Source organism: Glycine soja, chromosome 1 (genome assembly GCF_004193775.1).
Source record: "Glycine soja cultivar W05 chromosome 1, ASM419377v2, whole genome shotgun sequence".
Taxonomy (NCBI): Eukaryota; Viridiplantae; Streptophyta; class Magnoliopsida; order Fabales; family Fabaceae; genus Glycine; species Glycine soja.
In genome coordinates, this window is record NC_041002.1 from 9,694,203 (window position 1) to 9,700,929 (window position 6,727).

Below are 6,727 nucleotides of genomic sequence, written 5' to 3' on the forward strand. Positions count from 1 at the left end.
CACGACACACCCCAATCACTGGGTTCGACCAAAACTCATAACACAAAAGTTAAAAGGGAAAAAGATTACGGGACCGAGTGAGAAAAAATGAGGGTGTTGCAGTTTGGTTGTGGGTTTTGTACACTAGAATCGTGAATGGCTCAAAATGGAGTGAACAATCAAGACGAGGCAGAGCAAGGTGGCTGGCCGACATTTGCAGCGATGCATGCAGACGAAGGTTGGGTGAGATAGGGGTTAGTCGTGAGATAGAGAGAGAGAGAGAGAGAGAGAGAGAAGAGAGAAGAAGGCTGGGAGTGAGGGTTTCACGAAAAGGAGAAGGTTGGGGTTTCAAACATGATTGGAAAAGAAGATTGGGGAATAAAAGAAGTGGTATTGGAAAAAGGTAAAATACATTAAAAACATGTTTTTTTAACGAGTTTGAGCGTTTTCTCATTTGCTTGATCCAATTTTGGACAGAGAGTAATTGAAACAATTAGAATTAAAATAACTTTGTCCAGGGGCTCAAGCTTAAGCCATTTTGTTTTGTGCTAAGGCAAAAAACAAACAGAATGCAAACTTGTGCTCCCAAGGTTGGTGATGAAGCCAATTTTTTTCTAGCTTAAACAAATTATGCAGAAAAAGAGAATTTGCACCAGAATGGAGTTCTTTTCTGCATAATTGGACTTAAAGTCATAAAGGTTTACTTGGTCACTTTGAGTAGAAACAAAACTTAGAAAAAATTTTGAAATCAAATCCAAGCCTAAAGAGAAATGCTAAAATAAACATCAAAACACATGAATTACCTTCCAATTCATACAAAACTTGAGTTTGAATGCAAGTAATCAATAGATAAGTATCAAGTGAAATTAGGTCAAAACATAACAATGTCTTTAATTGAAAACATTAACTTGAAAACACTATCATAACCAACTCAATTTTCATAGTTCAAACCCAAAATCATCACAAGCCTTGAAAATGAACCATAAAAGGAATTATTCATCATAAAAGCACCCAACTAACTCCAACTACCAAATGAAACTTCAAACACAAATCCAAGAATGCTAACAATTGAAACTAACTATTATGTCAAACCTTCTAAGCAATTAAAATCAAAACTAGCTAACAACACATAATCAAAAAGCACATACAACAACAACAAAGGCTAAAACTAAGTAAAAACATAAAAGACACACCAAAAGGAAAGAGTGGAGAATTGGGTTGCCTCCCAATTAGCACTTGTTTAACGTCACGAGCATAACATACTGAAGACCTCAAGAGTCATTGAGATGAAGAATTGTTGTGAGCCTTTCAGCTTCACCCCCTAACTAAGGTTTAAGCCTTTGTCCATTCACTACCCAATTTCTTTAGGATGAGGGATCTTCCAACTCAATTGCACCATAAGGTATGGCTTCCTTGATCACAAAAGGATCAGACCACTTAAACTTCAATTTTCCAGGAAACAACTTGAGCCTGGAATTGAATAAAAGCCCCTATTGTTCAAGCCTAAAATCCATTTTCACCACTTTTTATCATGGTAGGCCTTCACTTTTTGCTTGAGAGCCCAATAGGCTTTATTCTCCAATTCCACCGAAAGATGACAAGATTTTCCATTCACAATTTGGAAAGGAGATAAGTCAATTGGCGTCTTGAATGCAGTCCTATAGGCCCATAAGGAATCATCAAGCTTTATAGCCCAATCCTTTCTTGAAGAAGCAACAGTCTTGTCAAGGACCTTCTTGATTTCTCTATTGGATACCTTGGCTTGGCCATTGGTCTGAGAATGGTAGGGAGAAGCTATTTTGTGTCTAACGTTGTAATGTTCCAAGACTTTCTTCAGTTGTGAATTGCAAAATTTAGTCCTTCCATCACTTATGAACACTTTTGGAACTCCAAAGTAGGAGAAGATATTCTTAAGAAATTCGATGACTGCCTTGGCATCACTTTTAGGAGTGGCAAAAACTTCCACCCATTTTGAAACATAATCAACAACCACTAGAATGTATTCATTGGAGTAAGATGAAGGCAAGAGGCTTACAAAATCAATACCCTAACAGTCAAAGACTTCCATTTCAAGGATGTCCTGAAGTGGCATCTCATTCCTTTCAAAATTCTTCCCATTTCAAGTTGGAGATAGACCAACCTATAGCTCCTTTATTAGCCTTCAAGATTTCAATCAATCTTTCCTCCTTCGAAGTAGATAAAGAACTATTAATAATGACAGGTTTGCTACCATTTTTTTCAACAAACACATACTTCAAATGTGGAGGCATGATTTTCAACTCAAGCTTAGCTGCCTCCACTTTCTCATCTTTCTTCAATTCTTAAAGGATTTCTTCTTCCAAAGAAATTTCCTTCAAAGTGTCAAGGTCTTTCAAGCATTCTTCAATTTCTTTTTCCTCTTCCTCATTGAGAGCTTCAAATGCATCTATAATGGTTTTCTCAAGAGGTAAAGTATTAGATAATTGCTTCTTGGAGTGGATAAAAGCTCCATTAATAATATCCATCCGGAAATAGGATTTCTCATCTTTTGGGTGATTCATGGACTCAAACACATTGAATGTGATCTCTTCATCATTCAGTTAAAGTTTTACTTATCATCATACACGTTAACCAAAATCTTGGTCGTGTTCATGAAGGTTCTTCCCAAAATAAGGGGCATTTCAGAGTCTTCTTCCATGTCCATCACTACAAAGTCGGTACAAAAAATGAATTTATCCAACTTGACAAGTGCATCCTTAAGAACACCATATAGACGCTTAATGGAGATGCCCGCTAATTGGAGGGTTATCCAAGTAGGCTTAAGATCAAGATCACCAATCTTTGCCAATAAGGAGAGAGGCATGAGATTAATCCTAGCTCCAAGGTCAAGTAAAGTTTTACCTACCTTGAGATCTCCAATAGTTATTGGAATTGTGAAGCTACCCGGATCTTGGAGTTTTGGTGGCAAATCCATTAGGAAGAAGGCACTACACCAAGCAGACAATTGAATTGTATCTTGCTCAATGAATCTCTACTTGGTGAGAATCTCTTTCATAAACTTGACATAGGTAGGCATTTTCTCCAGAGCTTCTAAAAAAGGAACATTGACTTCCATTCTTTTGAAAATCTCTAGAAACCTTGCATATTACCTTTCTTTGTCCTTCCTTGTAAAAGCATGTGGATATGGGAGATCCTTGGCAGGAGGATTCACTACCACATTCTTCTTTTCTTTAGCTATTTGACTCCTTGTTCTCAACTCCCCCTTACACTTCACTACCTCATTCTCACTCTCTTTTTTCTTACTCTCATTTTTTTGCTATCCTCACTCTTTTTCTCACTTCCATTTTTTTTAGTCTCTTCCTCAAACTTACTCATCTCATCCTCAATGATTTCTTCAACTGCAACCTCTTGCTCATTTTTCTCTCTACTCAAGTCACCTACCAACGTACCTCTCCTTGTGGTGATGGGATTGCATTGATCCTTGGGATTAGTTTGAGTGTTGGCGGAGAGTGATCCACTTTTGAGCTTTTCCATTTCCTTGGCAATTTGTCCCATTTGCACCTCAAGGTTTTTTATAGAAGCATTTGTATTCTTTTGGTTGGTGATAGAGATTTGCATGGATTGATTGAGAGTATCCTCCAACTTAGAAGTATGGTCTTGATGAAGAGGTTGATATTGTCGACCTTGTTGAGCTTGATTACCATGAGGTGGTGGTCTACTGGATGAACCGACATCTTGCTTCCGACCATGGTTGTTGTTGTTCCTCCAACCTTGATTAAAGCATTATTGTAGGGAGGATTGCCAAAATTTCCTTTCCAGTTTTGACTTTCCATATAATTTATTTCTTCTTGGGAGCCACATAGCATGAAGCATTGATCACTTGGGTCACCACCACCACAAAGAGCACAACTTAAAACTTGTTGAGCACTAGATTGAGTAGCTTGCATACTTTGGAATTGAGGAATTTTTTAAATTTTCTTGGTAAGTGCATCAAGTTGTTGAGTGAGTAACTTGTTTCGGGCCAAGATTGCATCATGAGAACTTAACTCAAGGACTCATGTCTTTTGCGCAGGAGTGAGAGGTCTATTATGATGAATCTTATAGTCATTATAGGCCACATCAAGGCCATAAGCTTAGTTTGAGGTCTTAACCCCACCAAGAAAGTGTTAATTTGACCTCCATCATCAAGGCCATGAGTTGGACATTGTCTCAATAGACTATTAAATTGCTCCCAATCTTCACAAAGTGGCTCATCAACTCCTTGAGTGAAAGTAGCAATAGTTGTCTTCCTTTGATTGATTTTATATTGAGGGAAAAATTTATGCAAGAACTTATCACAAAGTTCATCCCATGTCAAAGGAATGTTGGGAGGAATAGCATGGTACCAATGCTCAGCCTTGTCGGCAAGTGAAAATGGGAAAAGACTAATACCTATTAAATTATCATCCACTTGATGAACCGTCACCGTATTGCAAATACGAACAAAGCTAGTAAGGTAGGTGATAACTGCAAAATATGAGCTAATTTGATAACCAATTTTGGCTAATAAATGGGTGTAATTTCTTTACTTTATTATTTCTTTTATTGAAACAATGAAGAAATTAACATTTTTGCTATTTTTTATCAGCATAAGTCAAGAGAAAAAGAATTCAAGTGCTTTAAAGGGAAATTAAGGCAAAAAGTGGAAGAAAAAATTGAAGAAGTGGACAGCTCGCTTAGCGTGCGCTCGCACTTAGTGCACAGCTCAGGCTTAACGCACGAAAAAGCCCACAACGAAGCCCAAAGGCGTGCTTAGCGTGAGAACTCACGCTAAGCACAAAGTCGGCGTGAAAATTAAGCTACCTAGAGCCTATATAAGGAGGAGAAAGCAAAAGGGAAAGACACACTGAGTCTCAGAGCTCTCTAGTGAAGAAATCAAAAGTTTGAGCCTCTCCCTTACTGGAAACCCTCTTTTCTTAGCCATTCCCCATTTTCTTGCTATTATTCATCTAGCCCCTTCTTCTATTAGCCTCTGAAATGTAAAGCCTCTCATGGCTATAAGAGGCTAAACCCCCTCTGTTGGGAGACTAGCAGCCAATGCCCTTGTAATGTAATTGCTCTTCTTATCTATTAATTCAATTTCAATTTCTATTGTCTCTTTTCTACTCTTCATCTCTATTGTGTGGTTTGGCCATCCATGCATTTGTTTTTAGGGGTTATACATTGGAAAATGGTAATGTCTCAAAAACTGGGGAAGGGAAACTCAACAATGCATTATTAGGGATAGAGTGACTTTATTGTGCCTCTGCATACATCTTCATACTTATGCAATTTATGATTCAATCTTTGCAAAGGGATTTGGGAGAAAGAATACATAAATTAGGCTTTTTATCATGAGGGATCAGGGTTGAGTATCTTAACAGATGTAGGTGGAAATTGGGAAAATAGTTAATAGATAAAAACACTAATATTTCATCAAGGATAGTTAGGCATGCTAGTGTTAGACAAGTGGCCTCAGATATCTTAAGAGGGGGGGGGGGGTTGAATTAAGATATTCCAAACTATTTCCCCTAATTAAATTCTATTTCACTTTTTACTCAAGTTCTGAATTCCCTTAATGACAATCTTCTTAAATATTAATTCAAATGAAACAATTTGAATATGAATATAAAGCAATAATAAATAAAGGAGATTAAGGGAAGAGAAAATGCAAATTCAGTTTTATACTGGTTCGGCCACACCCTTGTGCCTACGTCTAGTCCCCAAGCAACCCGCTTGAGAGTTCCACTATCTTGTAAATCCCTTTTACAAGTTCTAAACACACAAGGACAATCCTTCCTTTGTGTTTAGAGATCCTTTACAACAAGAGACTCACAGTCTCTTAATCCCTTAGAGAATGAGAAGAAGAAAAAGAACAAATCTCTCTAGAAAGAGATGGATTTTACAGATTGAGCACTCAAATAATTCCTTAATGAATTGCAATTGAATTGGCCAAGGAATTCTTAAGAGGATAAAATGAATTTGCTCTTTGAGAGGATAAGCACTTTTTTGTTCTGAAAATCTCGGAGCAATTTCGTGTTTAAGTCACATATATATAGACCATTGATGGTCATTAATAAAGCCTTTGAAAAGTTGTGACTCTTGAAATTATTTTTCTGAAAATCCTTTCTGGTAATCGATTACAGTAATTGTGTAATCGATTACAGCTTTTAAAATTTGAATTAAAACGTTTACTAACTGCTGGTAATCGATTACCAAAATTGTGTAATCGATTACACAGTCTAAAATTTCGAATTCAAATTTTTGTAGCTGTTATAAAACGTATTTGGCCACTGGTAATCGATTACATCCTCTGGTAATCGATTACCAGAGAGTAAAACCTTTGAGAAACACTTTTTTAATTTAAATCACTTGGCCAAACCTTTGCTAATTCAATTAGGAATTCCCTTCCTAATATTCTAGTTATCATCTTGATGTTGTGACTTGTAATCTTGAAGTATTGTCTTGAATTTAATCTTGAAAAGCCCATTTGCATCAATTGCAACACATCATCATGATCATCATCAAAACATCAAAGGCAATTGCATCTACAATCTCCCCCTTTTTGATGATGACAATACAATACCTGAAATCAAGATTCAAGCAAACAGCAAGCAATTGTATATAGATAAAAAGTGCATGCGTTTACTCCCCCTATATTTCGGAATTCATGATCACTTGATTTCTAAGTTTGTTAAGCTTTTTCTTAAGCTTTTTCTACAACCTTTTCTCCCCCTTTGGCAACATCAAA